Source organism: Ambystoma mexicanum, chromosome 2p (genome assembly GCF_040938575.1).
Source record: "Ambystoma mexicanum isolate Mex_15411 chromosome 2p, UKY_AmexF1_1, whole genome shotgun sequence".
In the NCBI taxonomy this organism is placed as follows: Eukaryota; Metazoa; Chordata; class Amphibia; order Caudata; family Ambystomatidae; genus Ambystoma; species Ambystoma mexicanum.
Window position 1 is genome coordinate 308358542 of NC_090923.1, and position 17286 is coordinate 308375827.

Below are 17286 nucleotides of genomic sequence, written 5' to 3' on the forward strand. Positions count from 1 at the left end.
ATCTTGTATGAATGTTTTTATTGTTCTTTTAAAGCATATCGCGTTTATGTATTTTTTTGCTGCAGATTTTGTGACTCGAGTCGAATTAACCTAATAAAAATCTCTAAAATACTGTCAAAAACACAAGCTTACATGCATTAGTGCAGATGGTGCATTTTCATGGACCTTCACAGGTTTTGAAGACCATCCACGGTGGAGCGTAAGCATCCCATTTCAAGATTGCCAACACGTGCGTCCTTGTTACGCGAGTCGGCATGGCATACCCAGAAGCTAAAACCACGCTAAACGCTACATGTTTCTCTGAGCGGATGCTTACCCTACCGTGTAACTTGTGTACTTCCTGCTTTCCTTCTGTCCCCTCTGCTTCTTTTCAGGTCACGTTGCTTCTGCATCATTCTCCTCTTCCTCATTTCCAAAGTTCCTAACCTGCTGCTATTCTTCTTATCTGTCCCCCACCCCCACTGCCCTCCTTTCTTTGGAAATTCCCCTGCTGCCTTTGTCCCTATTGGACTTTGACACCTTGTTGGGAGCTTCTTAAAGTTTGTCTTGTTTCGGTACCCTTTTGGCGTACCCTAATTAAAGACTCTACTTTCCCCTGAATTTCATCCTTCCTCGGAATGCTATAATAATAATTGGGTATTTAAAATGCGCTTAATACCCAGAGGTTTATAAGCGCTGAACCGGGGTTCAAACCTGTGTTGCTCCGCATCATATGATATGATATGATGGTTTATTTATCTTGCTTCCAAGGTGAGCGTGTTGCCCCCGAGCTATCCTCCCGGCCCTCTCTGTGCCTTTCCATCTACAAGATGTATGAAGACTAATACCAGCAATTGGAGGCTTTTACTGGCCTTGCCTTATTCCTCTCAGCTCTTCCTTGGTACCAAGTTGCCTGAAAGCTTTTACCTTCACTCTGGCATGGTGGCCTCTTGGAAGGGTAGGCCCTCCCTTGCTCAGTCTTCCCATTGACGACACAAAATGGTAAGGCCTGTAACCGACATGTCTGAACCCACAGAGCTAGTCCTCTCCCATAAATAGAACAGTAGCTTAAAATGTCCCTCCTTGGAGTCATCTGGAAGTGCCCTCACAAATTCATGGTTCACTTGGAAGAGAAATCTGTTCTTCTAGAAGTCCAGGCGTGTGTGACCTTTTATCCCACATGTATGAATGAATGAACGTAACAGTTACCTTCCCTCTCATTTCGCTTGGATAAGATGGAGAGGAGACGTACTTTAGAATGGATAGATCTTAAAATGTCACAAAGTCTTGCAAAGGTCATGCAATCATTTCCACTCACATTAAAACACAATCATCTACACAAGTCCTTCAACTAATTTATCTCTTAACCCTATGCGAAGCCTTTTGGTCGGTGGACACCCCTGACAGTAGGCAGAAGCGGAGTAACGGGAGATCATCTTGCACGGCACGCGCGGCTGCCGCCCACGCTACGCAGAGACCTGGTGTATGTCGCTCCCAACACTCTGGGATATACTGGCCTATCCGCTCTATCTCCACCCCCCCCCTCCACGCAGAATACAATTCTCTGACACTATAATAACAAGTGGACAAAATGGGGAAAGACCAGGCCAGGAAAACCTCCACAAGAAGCAGAATAGAGCAATATGCAACTACACCAATGGCTCGCTCTCCGGAGCGGTCGACATCAATGAAAACAGACTATACTGTAGATGACATCTCCCTCGGGGACGTGATGAGTGCCATAGCCAGCTCCAGAACTTCAATGGAGAAGAAGATGGACAGTATTGGCGCTGCGACACAACCTACAAAAGCTAACCTCCCGCACTGGAGAGGCCTAAGCACGCATCTCAGAGACTGAAGATAACCTAGGAGGGGTTAATCGCCACATGTCTGGTATGCTAGAACGTATTAAAATCATGGACGCAAGAGTGGATGACAGTGAAGGCAGATCCAGACGCAACAACATCTGCATACTCGGTCTCCCCGAGAAGGCAGAAGGGGCATGTATGGAACTATTTCTTGAAGAATGTCTTGCGACCATATATAATGTGAAATCCTTTTCCAGGTTCTTCTCCATTGAGCGAGCTCACCGCATTCCGACCGGGCGCGCCACCGTGCACAGTCATAGCAAGATTCCTAAATTATAGAGACAGAGATACAACTGGCCAGATCGAAAGGGACTGTCACGTACAACAGATCTAAGATCACCTTCTTCTCGGACTTCACCAGAGAAGTTCAGAAAGTGCGCCAATCCTTTGATCCTCTCAAAAAGCACCTGCAATCAATGGGAGCCAAATACGGGCTAATCTTCCCTGCCCAACTCAAAATATTTCATAAAGGCACGACCGTGCACTTCACAGACCCTAAGGAAGTGGGGAACTGGGCCGAAAGGCATATAGAAGGCGACTGGAGCACCGAGGGAAAGAGGAGAGGAGAACGCAACAGACCACATCCTGAGCGACCACCAGACATAGAGCCTCAACAACAGCAGCAAGAAAGAATGCCGCAACAGGGAAATGAATGAATAGGGTTCAACAGCACTTAAACTTAATGGAACCACAGTGCGCAAAATATAAAAGAGCCCTCGCTCTGAGCCAAAACATAAACCACAAAGAAAACTATGGCTGGCGGCCAACCTAGCAGCTGGCCTACCTCCCCCACCCCATCCCGACAAGGAAACAAACTCATAGCACCAAACGAGAGTGCTATACCGCCAGGCTCCAGACTACACGCAAACTGCAAACCCAGTTAGCATGGAACGGGCTTATGCAAACTAAAGTTTAATGGTCTATAAGTTCACGATGGGATGACAGATGCTTCATTTGGGGTTGGAGTATAGGGAGGTGGAGTTGGGGGCAAAGTTCTTATTCAATATTCAGCATGTAGTGGCGCTTAGAGCACGATGGACAGGATGAAAAATAAGCTATCCCACATCCTAAGAAACTTGAAACATTCACGCCCTATGAAGCGCATCCGTAAACCTAAGATCCAGACAATTGATGACAACGGACGCTGGTTCAAACAATAGACACATAAAGCTCATGACCTGGAATGTGAAGTGGCTGGGTCTAGCATTAAAAGAATATTGGTATTGCAATATATAAACCGGCACTCATCGTACATGGTACTCCTAACTGAAACACATCTTGCAGGAATATTCTGTAATCTCTTCAAAAGATCCAACTATCGCACAGCGATACATGTGGGCTTCTCCATGGGGGCAAGAGGGGTGTTAATATTGGTTCATAAGAGACTTCCACTGGAGATCTCGCACATAACCAAGGACAGAGCTAGACGTTATTTACAAATACAGGCTACGCTCTGGAACCAAACCCTGGCGATTATGGCAATATACTCCCCACCATCTCTCCTAAACGCTCTGCTAGCAGACATTACCCCAATCCTGGCCGCAAATACGGCTGACATGTGGGTGATAGGAGCGACTTCAATGAATTAATGGACAACGCCCTAGATCGCACACACATGAGAGCAAGGAGCCCAGCCACCACCACTAAACTGGCCGCCTTTGCGTCTGCACTGGGGCTGCAATAGCGTGGCGGGATCTGCACAGTGACGCACACGAATATTCCTTCCACTCAGGAGTGCATGCCTCGATGTCAAGGATAGACTATTTCTTCCTGCCAAATCAGAACATTCACAAAGCATGCGGCGCGTCCTTCCTCCCACGGGGAATCTCTGACCACTCCCCACTGTTACTTGAACTTGAAACGGAAAGACCGTGGCCTGCTCCCACATGGCGGCTTAACTCCTACTACCTGGGGTTCCCGGACCTACAGGAGAGGTTGGAGACAGTCACCTCCGAATACTTCGAACTTTACACAGGCTCGGTCAATGACCCTGAAACATTATGGGAGGCATACAAACCGGTCCTAAGGGGCGAAATCCTCTCGTGGACAACGGCAAAAAAAAAAAGGCTCAGCGCGAACTGATCATAGAGGCCGAGAAAGAAGTAATGATCAGAGAATCAGAACATATTGCTAGCGAAACTCCCGCAACAAACAGAACCCTAATACTAGCGCAGAAGTAGCTCCACAATCTATCGCTGGACTGTGCCAAAAAAGCACATTGTACCATGAAAGCAAGTCTATACGAAACTGGTGAAAAAGCAGGCAAATTGCTTGCATGGTTGGAAAGACGTGATGTAGGTCACCAACAGGTGAAAAGCGTTAAGAATGCGAATGCAGAAGCAGTCGCCTCGGATGCAGTGATAGCAGAATGTTTTGCCGATTTCTATGAAGAGCTTTACCAACCCCCCCCAATGTCACAGCACCCAGTACCATACTAGATGGAGCCGATCTCCCCACACTCACCACAGAACACGTTCGATACCAAAATAACTGAGGATGAAATATCAGCAGCCATTACCCAACTCCAAGCGGGCAAGACCCCAGGGCCTAACGATTTCCCACTAGACATATGGAAAAAGATAAAACACCTAGATATATCTACCCACCTGCTTAACATGTGTGAACACTCCCTAGAAGTAGGTAGGCTCCCACCAGATCTACACAAGACCACAAGCATAGTGATCCCCAAAAAGTCAAGCCCCCAGATGAATGTAGCTCCTACAAGCCCATATCCCTAATAACAGCGAACCTAAAATACTAGCGAAAATACTAGCTAACAGACTCCAAAGGGTTATCACAACACTGATCCATCTGGACCAATGCAGCTTTATGCCTCAAAGATTCACGAGGATGAACATCCGCAGGCTGCACCTAGCGCTGGAAAGAGCACCATCTATACAACAATCACTTGCGCTGCTGGCCATAGACTTTGAAAAAGCCTTTGACTCGGTCTATTGGGAGACTGTGTGGGCAATCATGAGGAAAATTAAGTTTGGTGAGTCATTCATAAAGTGGGTCCAGCTTCTATACAACACTCCGTTGGCAGAAGTGAGGGTGAATGGGTGGCCCTCTCACAACATTCGATTGGGGAAGGGAACCAGACAGGGGTGCCCGCTCTCAGCAATGTTATTCGCACTGATCATTGAACCGCTAGCAGTCATCCCGAGGGACACAATGACATGGACTGCTTTCCGCTGGAACTCAGGTTGGGAAGATAAAGTATCTCTCTACGCAGACGATCTTCTAGTGTACCTAGGCGACCCGACAATCTCCTGTCCCATAGTCACACAAATACTGTTAGATTACGGGGCCTTCAGCGGCCTCAGAGTGAACTGGTCCAAATCAGCGCTCTTACCAGTGAAAGGAAAACACTGCATACCACCACAGGGTTCCCCATACCAAGTCGAACTTAACCAGTTTCGATATTTAGGCATCCAGATTACAAACAGATTGGATAGCTATATGACCCAAAACCTATACCCGTTGGTTAAAAGATTTGCACAAGATGTGACCCACTGGGAAGCACTGCCATTAACACTACTGGGCAGAGCAGCGCTCTTCAAAATGCTTGCCCTACCTCGATTCTTGTACATCCTACAAAACTCCCCCCTCCACATCCCAGCAGCAGAATTCCGCAAAATAGACAGAATCACACACAAATTACTATGGGTTGGGAAACATCCAAGGATAGCTCTTAAGACCCTCCAACGCTCAGTATGGGAAGGGGGGAATAGGACTCCCGAATATCCAAACCTATTACTGGGCGACCGAGACGACGACGGTAAATGATATACTAGACGGTAATCCAGAATTCCCACACATATGGGCCGAAATAGCAGTAAGACATGACATGTCCCCAATCGAAAGCCTATACAGTACGAAGACCCACTCCCCAGAAGGCATGATAACAGCACATACAGCCCAAATCTGGAGGGAAGCACACAAACATATCGGATGGGACAACAGAATCACCCCAGTCCAGCCCATCTGGAATAATGCTTGCCTTGTAGGACTCAGTAAACTCCCCAAATGGCCAAACTGGGAAGCGGCCGGTATACAACCATTCAGCAAATATATGCAGATAACCAAATTATCCCGTTTGCCGAGATCTCGGCCACATACGATCTTCCTACCACCGAGAACTACCACTACGGCCAACTATGTCATGCACTCACCAAACTAAGGGCCCAACTGTTAGACATGCCGGAATGCACGCCCATCGAAAGTAATATAGTAATAGACAGCGTGAAAACCAAGGTTACATCCACCATGCACAATGTTATCTCCTCTTTTGCCACGAAGGAATTGGCGAGCCTAAAGCTGAAATGGGAAAGATGTGGGCCTGATCCTACCTGAGGACTGGATCTCGACCCTGATGTATCCTAGAGACACTGTAATCTCTGCTAGAATTCGGTTTATACAGCTGAAAATACTTCATAGAATATACTATCCCCGAGTAGCATTATACAAATGGGGTAAAATAAACTACTCAAAATGTCTGCACCGCAAGCAAGAGGAAGGAACATTCTACCACATCCTATGGCAATGCACGAAAATACAACTAATTTATCTCTTTAGACACTAGACAGCCATGACAGGCAACCGGGGATACTCCTCAAAATAAACTACAATATATGTGTATATGAAACATAAAAGGACCAAATTACTTCCTCTGGTATTATAAAACATAAGCACAGAACTCATGAGTAATACCAAAATAAGGCATTGCTTTTTAACTGCAATGCTCCCCAAAAACGTTGTCCTCATAGCGATTTAAAAGCAAGGCACAACTTCCATTTCAGCATTCAATTTATTTCTGTATGGAGATGGTGCTCCGTGCACTGAAAGCCCCTATGGTATTCGTGGCCTTGTACAATCCAAACTATTTATACTTCAGGGATATTTTACATGGACATGTCATGGCAAAACTCGTCAGATTGGTGAACAGCAGCAGAAGATGTTGAATCAATAGAATGTTGCAGTCTTTCAAATTAAGCTTCATGCTTTTCTTGTTATCAAATAATACAATTGCCCTGTACTTGAAGAACAAAAGCTCTGCTCACAATAGTTGGTTGCACTGCAGCGCTGAAGACTAACCTTTCTCAAAATCCACAATATTTCTACTGTTTGCACTTAAGCCATCATATCTTAAAATTGCAGATGTGTATGTCTGTGCATCCAGATGTCACAGATAAAAATGCATTAGTTTTGGAAACATCCTATGTAAACCGATACATGTTGCCCGTCTACCAATCCTTCTCATTGGTTCACAGATCCAGGCAGATCAATCACACAGGATATTCAATGCATGGGCGGCACTAAAAGTATGCTTTGTTAAAGACCCACTATTTACCCCATGCCATACTTTCATGCACCCATGTGGTAAATATCCCTTGCAGACCCAACCCATAATTATCCGGCACTTTAACAAGTGGTATTTAAAATAGGTCTCGGGAGGATAGCTCAGGGGCAACGTGCTCGCCCTGGAAGCAAGACGACACGGCGCACCATAGGTTCGATCCCCGGGTCCATGCTTAGAAACCTCTGGGTATTAAGCGACTTATAAATATCAGATCATATCATGTTCCCAACGTACTCATAAGGGGGCCTCAAGCTACAATTACGGATTTTCCCATAGAAAACGGTAATAACATTGCAACTTTCACTGTCCTCACTACCTCAAATATAAGCTGGGAGAACACGTTTCTCAGTCGGTTTTTTGTTTCATGTACATATACATTGTAGTTTATTTTGGGGAGTGTCCCCGGTTGCCTGTCTAGTGTCTGCCCCGAGGTCGGATTAGCACACCATTGGGATGCCTCTCACAGCTACTGCCTTACCTCGGACCTCCATCCTGCCCTTCTCACTATCAGTCATTTCATTTGCATTACTATAGAACAGGGGTCTGCAACCTTTGGCTCTACAGATGTATCGGACTACAATTTCATCAGCCTTATACAGCATAGTCAATTCTAAGAGGTCATGGAAGTTGCAGTCCAAAACATCTAGAGATACGCAGGCAGGCTCGAACTGAACTATATGGCAATAGGACAAAACCCAAATCAAAAATGCAAAATGCTAGTGTGGCCAGGTTTTTTGGTCAAAGTGGGCCACTTTATCGGCCAACGTGAGCCAGTTTGATGACTTACTTCACTATGCGGCTAGTAGTTTTGACCAGTGTTGCTGGATAAATATTCTTTAAAATGCACAAATTGAATCACATTTTATCAAAAAGCTCCCCTTTGGGTACTATTCAAACAGCCGGTCACAAAAGGAATTAACTGCCATTTGCAACTGTGAGCCACTTTTTCATTGGTGCCTGAGAAAATTTATGCCCCAGACCGAACATGGCCGCGGGTTGCAGAACCCTTCTATAGAAGATGTTGCACACTAGCGCCTCCCCGATGTACAGTGTAAAGTGAACACAGGTGTTATTTAATGTGTTTTCTAGGAGTGGATTCCATCCTCCGGTAAGTCCTAAGAATCTCCTCTAGTTGCACTAAGATTAGCAGTTGGTTCAAATGTATTTTCTTTCAAACATAAGCAGAGAGGAAATCCCCTGCCCTGGCCATGTCCGCGGCTTACCTGCTCAGCTCTTGGCATGATGCCTGCTAGAATTACAGCACAGCATCCTGCAGAAATGACAAGCTTAAGCCGTCCTCTGAGCTAGTGCTGGCCACCTGCACTGATTACAATCATTCTTCCTTAATATCTGTGAAATAAATTGGGGGGGGGGAATAATCTGGCCATTTTTAATCAAGCATGACCCAAGAAAAAGGGGACAGTTGAAAAGATGCATTAGGAGAAGATATAAGGGGCATGCATCGTCAAGTCTGGATTCATAGGCGTGTTTTACCTGCCTTCTAAGTTCAGACTTATCCTAAGATGTAGGTCTGCAAACGCAGGATGCTTTTCTATTGGTCATATTAAGAGCACACATATTAAGAGCACACTCATTTGACAGCTTTGCTCTGGATGGTGGGCCGCTGTTTGGCCAAAGTAAAATAATTAATGGCACTTTACCGCGACAAAACTACATTGTGCGGAAGTAAATAGATATATATGTATAAAGGCATAGGTCAGGTGAGAAGGGTGGGAGGATGGTTTGCGAGGGGGTTGTTATGGCCGCCTTGCGTCCCACTAGGCAGTGACGCAAGGCGTCCAATAAAGGCCCCGCCCCCGCTCTGCGGAGGCAGTTCCGAGGCAGTGACGCAAGCGAAGCGTGTCTGCGTATCATTTAGCTCCCGCTGGAGCTGCGTCAGTGAGGCCTACCTCTGCGGGCCTCACCCTCCCTGTCTCCGGCCGCTGCACGGGCCGGGACAGGATATCACACTGGTGACAAGGAAACGTGTGAACAAAGGTACGCATGCCATACAACAACAGCTGATCACCGCACTCAACGATAGCATAATTTTTGGAAACCTGGTGGGGGGGACACAAAACCCACCCAACCACAAAAACAAAAAAATGTTCTGGGAGAAGGCATTCTCTCCACCACGTGGCCACAGACACTTCTCCCTGATCCCCTTACAACGTGGGATCAGGACGGACATGCAGCACAATGCTGGATCGGCCCCAACACGCAGCAGCCACACCAGGATCCATCAACCCTGCGCAGCAAGACCACGTGAAGGGAAAGGCACTCCGTCTATGCCCTACACAAGAACACACGCACCAGGGAGACCGCAGACCCCCGCAGGGACACACTAAGGTGAGGCACAGGGCCCCGCTCGTGGCAAAGTGAGGCCCAGTCATGGCCACCGGAACATCCACTCCCAGGGCTGGCACGCCATCCAGACTTTCCGCAGACCTATCAGTGGCCACACCGCAAGCCCGCTCACAAGGTGGCTCATCGATAATGATACACCCTTTTGACCCATACACTGATCCTTCATCGGTTGGCCCCAGATGGCAACTATGGCTTCAAAAATTTGAGATGGCAATGGAACGTAAAGATATTACTACGGCGAGAAAAATGAGATAGCACTTCATCCCCCACATTCAACAAGAGGTGCAATGTATTTTCAATTCTCTGACAATTGATGATGGCCAAGACATCTACCAACAAGCAAAGGATGCCCTAACCGCCCATTTTCTCCCACAACTCATCCAGATTACGAGACATTTATATTCTGCACTACCATCCAATTGGAAGAGGAGAACTTAGATGCCTACCACACCTGACTAAGGAAATTGGCGATATCGTGCAAATTCACAGACATTGAGAAGGAAATACGGAGACAGATCATCAACGGCATCCATTCAGAGAAACTGAAATGGATGTACTGAGTGAAAAGGGCATTTCGTTAACCCGAATCCTTGAGTTGGGTCGCCAGAAGGAACTGGCTTACGCCAGAGCAGCTCACATGGGCACCACCCTTCAAAAACTACAGCCAGCTCTCACAACAGCCACTGTAGCCCAGATCACGAATCGACAATCAACAAGGGATGAAACTGGCGGAAACTACACACATGCCAGATGGCAGCCTCGAAAACCTTCTCCCCCCTCCTCCACCCCAGGCTGACTCACACCCTGACACAGCCCTCTCTCTTCTCTACTCCTCTATTTCTGCTACTCTTGATACTCTTGCCCCCGTCATGAGGATCCGTTTGAAGTCCAAAGCCAAGTGCAATTCTTGGTATGACTCTGACCTTGCTACACTTAAACGGAAGTGTAGGGTGGCTGAGAGGAAATGGAGGGCTTCTTGGTCATCCTCTGACAAACTGGCCTGCCGCCTGCTCCAAAGGCAATACCGACTTGCTGTCCACACTAAGAAGAGAGTCCACATACAAGCCCGCGTCTCTGCAGCATCTAACAACTCGGCCGAACTTTTCAAAATCTGCAAGGAGCTGGCCAACCCTGCTGCAGTCTCCACCCCTCCTCTCTCCTCCCAGGATCTTTACAATGCCCTTGCCTCTCACTTTATCTCTAAAACCCAGGACATCCTGTCCACCCTCTCCTCCGCTCCCCCTCCTCCTCCCTCTCCTTCTCAGCCTGCTGACCCTACTTCAGCTACCCCTCATGCCCCTTTCCTCTTTTCTCCCCTGATGAGATATCTAAACAAGTCCGATCTATGAAAACCTCATCAAAACAGGTCCTTCCCTGTTCCTCTAAAACCATTAAGGACCACATTGACACCCTTGCGCCAGCCCTTGCCGATTTCTGCAACCTCTCCTTTGCATCTGGCTCTTTCCTCACCCATCTTAAACACTCCCTTGTGCATCATCTCCTCAAGAAATCCACTGCTGATCCGTCATGTCCGGCAAACTACCGCCCAATTTCCATTACTCCCTTTTTGGGCAAGCTCCTGGAAAAGCTGGCCATCTCTCAGCTTAATCTCCATTCTGACACTGTTGGCTCCCTCCATGACCACCAATCTGGCTTCAGCGCTGCCAGAAATACGGAAACTGCTCTCCTGAGCATCCGTGAAAACCTGCTCTCCAACCTCGATTCTAACATTCCCTCTGTCCTTATCCTACTTGACCTCTCCTCTGCGTTTGACACGGTCAACCATACCACCCTGCTCAATCGTCTTCCTGACAACTTCGGTATCACTGATCAGGCTCTGGCCTGGCTGACCTCTTTTCACTCTGATCGACCCTCCCAGGTACAACTTGGGTCCTTCCTATCTTCTATCTCCCTCTCCACATGTGGTGTTCCCCAAGGGTCTATCCTCTCGCCTTGGCTTTTCAACCAATACCTGGCTACTCTCGCTCACTGCATCTCAATGTTCTGCTCAACTTTCCAGTGCTATACTGACGACACCCAACAAATTTTTTCAGGCTTCCCTCAGCCTCCCCCTCTCCTTCCCTCATCTCAGATTGTCTAATCGCCATTCAAAATTGGTGTGCCAATGATCTATGTCTAAATGCCAACAAGACTGAGATCCTCCTTATTGGTACACCATCTCCATCCTTTCCTCTCACTCTCTGGCCGGCCTCCCTTGGCCCTCCTCCCACCCCCACTTGCGCGGCTAAGAACCCTGGGGTTATCTTTGACTCTACACTTTCCTTCTCCGCACACATCTCTGATGTCTCCAAAAAATCTAACTTTTTACTTCACCTCCTTAGAGGTACTCTACCTTTCCTCTCCTTCCCTCAAATGCTCACGGTCTCCCGAGCTCTGGTTCTTTCCAAACTGGATTACTGTAACAGCCTCTTCCTAAATCTACCTGCCTCCACTCTCCGCCCTCTACAGCTAATCCAAAACAGGACTGCGAGACTTGTCCTTGGGATTGTATCTCTCCAGCCTTGAAATCCCTTCACTGGCTCCCAGTGGATGCAAGGATTAAATGTAAAACCCTCTGCATTGTACACAAGGCTTTCTGGGGCCTGGGTCCAATATACCTTCAACTATCCCTCCGTAAATACCTCCCCTCTCGAGCCCTTCGCTCCTCTACTTCTAACTCCCTCAGGGTTAGTCGTTTTGCATAAAAACGAGCTGGGGGTAGATCCCCATCTTCGGCTGGTGCCTCCCTTTCGAACAGCCTCCCGGCCACCTTGAAACTTTCTTCTCATGGAATTGTGCACCTGGCCACCCTCTGTTCTTTCGGGTCCAGGTATCTGCCCACCCTGCCACCCTCCTGCACTGCCTCCAGGCCACCATCTGCACTAGGGTTCTGTATCTGTACCCATACAGTCCCCCTCCCACGTTTCATCTGCACTTATCAGATATACCTTTGACTAACTTTCACCTGCCACTTGCTGGCTGCACTACAATGGTTTAAAGCCCTTATTTATTATTTATTGTATTTAATATTTATTTGTTTTTCTCTCCTCTGCTTCGCACTTTTCCCCCATTTTCCTTTCCCATGCACTTGTGCTTTCTTAAATGTCACTGGGCCTAGTAAGATTGCTGTTTTTTTCTGTTTTTTCTCTCCCTTGTTTCCCTCCCTTTTGCCTGGTCGCGCTCTGAAACACTTGTGTACGAGCGCGATATAAATAAAATATTTTCATTTTGATGGAATGTGGATGGTGTGGTGGACCGCGCCATGGACTTCGCAACTGCCAGCCACAGGGGACCACATGCAGCGCGTGTGGCAGGAAGGACCATTATGCCAAGGTATGCCGGTCATCTGGCGCCCAACAACAATAAACACCGCAAACAGCCCAAGAAAAGAGTGGGGGCAAGAAAAAGAAACAGGCAGCGCCCGCCGAGTGGAGACCACGACTTCCTCCACTGAGGAGGAAGGCAATGACGCAGCTGGAGCCCAACAAGTATCTGTCAATGACCAATGGATGAAAGGGAGGAAAGTCTACCTTGTGTCAGCCCTCAACCACGGGAGCGACATGCCAAGGAAAAAACTCAGGAGGCGTAAATGCCGGGTAGCAATCCAAAATCAGCAAGTTTTGATGACCATAGACACTGGTGCCTCTGTGAATGTGATGCCAATGACCACATTTAAAACACTACAGCCACAACCCGACCTGAAGGCAACGGACACTTTGCTGTTCGCATACGGGTGCAAAACCCCACTACCCGTAGTTGGCAGGTTCCGCACCACTCTCAACCACAGAGAAACGGTGCTACAATCCATGTATTGGTTCATGGAGTTTAAAACATGCACACCTTTTAACTTTTTAAAAACACTATTAGAAGAAAATATCCCCTCTTGGTTTTGTGTGTGTTTATTTTATGAAAGGCAAATGCCATTCGTCCTGTGCAATTTGGGTGGTTATGCCAAGCCAATTTAATGGAATGTGCATATTTCACCTTGATATGCGAATATCTGGTGACACCACATCCCATTGCATTTGTTGATGAGTCCCCTCACTTTCATTTTAAGGACGTCATCCCTGTCAATGTTCAGCACATTGAGAATGTCAGAGGTTCTGATAGGCTGATGGGTCAGGTTCAAACTGCATTCACCCAATCCCACTCATTTCCGATGTATATGGAATCGCCCATTCTTTGTGAGCAGAAACTTCGGAGAGTACCGTGGAGCTGTTTCAGAACTTTTGAGGGAACCCGGGTGTGTGTGCTGAGTGCGGGTGGAAGAGCAGATGGTACAGCTGGAGGCATTAAAGTAAAAATCTGTTCACACCATAGAAGCTTGAAGTTAAGTTAATGCAATATCAGATATCAGACTACTTTGTGCATGTGACTAGGAGGGTCCCTGTATGTCCACAGCCTTTGCCACACACTGCTCTCCCATAGACTTACAGAAAGGTGGTACCAAGAGAAAAACACAAAAACATCACCGCGCCACCACATCGCTACCCAGTGGCGTGCACCACTAGAGACTGCGTAATCTGCATAGGGACCAAACATCATGGCAAGAGGTGGGCGAGCCTGGCAAGGCCCGGGCCAGGCCGCTAGGGCCGCCCGGGCTCCAATGGGGGCTCCAGCCCGACACGGCTTTCGGGCTGTTACCGCCGGATGCCATGGTCCCCATCATGGTTGCCCAGTCCACAGCAAAAGATAAACGGGCATTTCTTTCACATTTTCTGACACGTGGCGCAGGTAATTGGAGTGAAATAAGGGGCTGATGAGTGCATACTAATGTTGAATGCGAGGAAAGCATGAGTGCATAGAGCGGATGAGTGTGTGGAGCTGGTGAGTGCAGAGAGCTGGTGAGTGTCGGGAGTGGGTGAATGCGGGTAGCGGGTGACTGCGCACGGTGGGTGAATGCGAAGTACAGGTGCAGACAGGAGTGCATGCGTAGGGCAGTCAGGAGCGCGCGGGGCAGACTGGAATGCATGAGTGCGTCGAGCAGACCGGAGTGTGTAGCACTGACGGGGACGCATGGAATGAATAAAAATCCATAGAACGGACTGGAGCGCATAGAACTGCGCGACGTACATAGTATGGTCTGGAATGCAGAGAACGTATGAAAGAGCATGTAACCCATCATATCACACCCCACGCTTACTCTCTTCTTTACTCCACCACTCAACTAGAACACAGAGATACTATGACACCATTGGGTAGAACTGTTCTCATACCAACACCTCCCGCTCATTCCCCATCACTCTAAGTAAACACTGCTGGTTACACACACCCCAGCCAGGCGTTCTCCTAAGGCCTAACGCAGCCACAGCCGGTCTGGATAAATCCTGCCAGAACGAACACATACCCCTGATCTCAACCACCACACCTACCACTAAGAAGCAGCTATTTAATGAACACCACACCAGCTGCACACATACCCGGTGCGCACATGCGCCGTTGACTCCAGCTGCACACATACCCGGTGCGCACATGCGCCGTTGACTCTCCCTACTGACCCGAACTTCGGTTCCCAAGGGCGTTCAACCTACCAGCGCCTTCAGACCATACCAATGGTATATAAGGCGCTATATAAGTGCAAAATAACATAACATAACAGAAATGGTCATATATGGGAAAATAAATGCGGCCCTGGTGCAGTCTCGTCACCCGACCCGCCATCAGGGGCGTGTTTATTTTTTTTTCATGTTTGACCATTTTCCATTTTGTCTGCGATGCGCGGGCCAAATGGGAAGAAATGCCCATCGAAAAGCGGCCCTGATAGCGGCTCGGGCGACGAAACGGCCCCAGGCCCGCAATTATTTCTTCTCCCTTTTCTGCATTTTTTTCCATTTTGCCCACGATGGAGGCAATATATAAATACACAAAAACGAGGCCGCATTTAATGGTTTTCCTTTTTCTGGGGGAGCCAGGGATTTCATGGGCTCGGCCCGCGATGGGTCCCTGGAGCTAGACTGACCCCCAGGCTCGGCCCAGGCTCGGCCCTACCCATGAAATCCCTGGCTTCACTTTATCTCTCTCCTAAATTGCGCTACAGAGGGCCACCTCCGTTTGCATGCAACTGCAAAAGGTCCCCCCCTCTGTGCAATTTTGTCATTTCCAGAATGAGATGAAATGTAAACAGTAAAACAAAAGTTAAATCGGATATAAAAAGTGCAAATTCTGCCACAAAATGATGCTTTATAGACGCCATTTACAATGGATTCCTATGGAATCTGCCTGCTTAAATGAACCTACATTTCATAGAAATCGATTGCTCATCGATAAAGCACGGTGCGGTTTGAAGAGCAGAAAAAAATGTAACTATATGGCCCGTTCTGTGTCTCCCCAACCCCCCCTCTCCTCCCAATAGCAGGAAAATTACTGAGTTGTAAGAAAAGCAAAGCGTAAAGATGCCTTTCTTTAGCGATTAGTGAGATTTACAAAAATGACCAGTGCGATCGGCGTCCGGAGCACAACGGAGCATTGGCTCATGGTGGGAGTCTGCCATGGGTCACCTTATATCCATTGATGAGTAACAGGCGGGGAGGGAGTGTGAAACTCTACACCAAGCAAGGGGGACGGTGGGGATTTAAAGAGTGTGCTGGAATCTTGACATTCATTCACGGATTAATTCCATTCCCTCACCAGCTACCTCAAGGGCGACCTCCCCAAGGTATATATGTAGGGTGAAATCACCCTCCGCCTCGGGGTACCGGGAGTTTTTTAATTTTATAAACCCCATCCCAGGATTGGAGGAGTGGGCGTCTACGGTCCCGTTTTTTTCTGGAAACCGATTCCAAAATCGGGCCTGCCGCAACTATTCCTGCGCGTAAATGGGGGTGTGAATGCTCTTTACGCTTGCATTTCCTCCTCCTTCCCCTCCCTGGCCACTCTCCTCCAATAAGAGTAGTGTGCCTGTGAGCAGAACCCCCGCAACAGGACAGACATAGAAGTAGGACTACCGTTTTATCAGAGTCCTATTTGTGTTCACTGTAGTCCTACTTCTAGGTCTCTGGCTTGTCCCAGGTTTTTCTTGTTTTAATCTGGTCACCCTATCTATATGGCCGCCGGTGGTTAATAGAACAATCAAGCATTCACAGCATAACAGAAAAAACATCCCACGATGAATAGAGAAATCATAGAGGCTTGAGACATCATCACCTGGGACTAATAACAAGCCTTACAGAGTAGCCAGGCTATCTTTATATTTGCATGCTGACATTCGGGTGGTAATTTTCTAATCACACACGAGTCTACGGATACATTTAGCCATCTTTCAGCTATCAAACCAGAGGTGTTGCTAGGTCTGGAAAAGACCCGGGGCTTCGCTGATGTCGGAACTGTCGGGACTGGGGGCTAGCTAGCCTTTTGGTTGTAGCTCCTGAGATTCTATCCGGGGCTACAACCAAAAGACCAGGGGCTATAGCCCCCTTAGCCGCCCCCTAGCAACGCCTCTGTATGAAACCATTATAAATTAAAAAATACAAGCCACGAGAACATCAGCAAACCTGTTTCCAACTGCAGTGGTGGTTTAGCCAGAAACAGAAAGATGAACCGTGTTTAAAGGATAGTTCCGGGACTTTTTTTTTATTGTCCCTACGGGTCGGCCATGTGTTTGTAAGCATAAATCGGTAGATCGTAGGAAACTTTCCTATGGACCTTACCCGACTTTTCGCCCATTATCGCACTCGAAATCAGCCTCCATTTTGTGATAATCCTATCATTTCG

General features: G+C 47.7%; 1 protein-coding gene across 1 annotated transcript in view; it reads right to left on the bottom strand.

The window, feature by feature from the left end:
* The window catches only part of FGD3 (FYVE, RhoGEF and PH domain containing 3), a 924278-nt gene that overhangs the window by 712465 nt on the left and 194527 nt on the right, over window positions 1–17286 (bottom strand). The window lies entirely within an intron of this gene.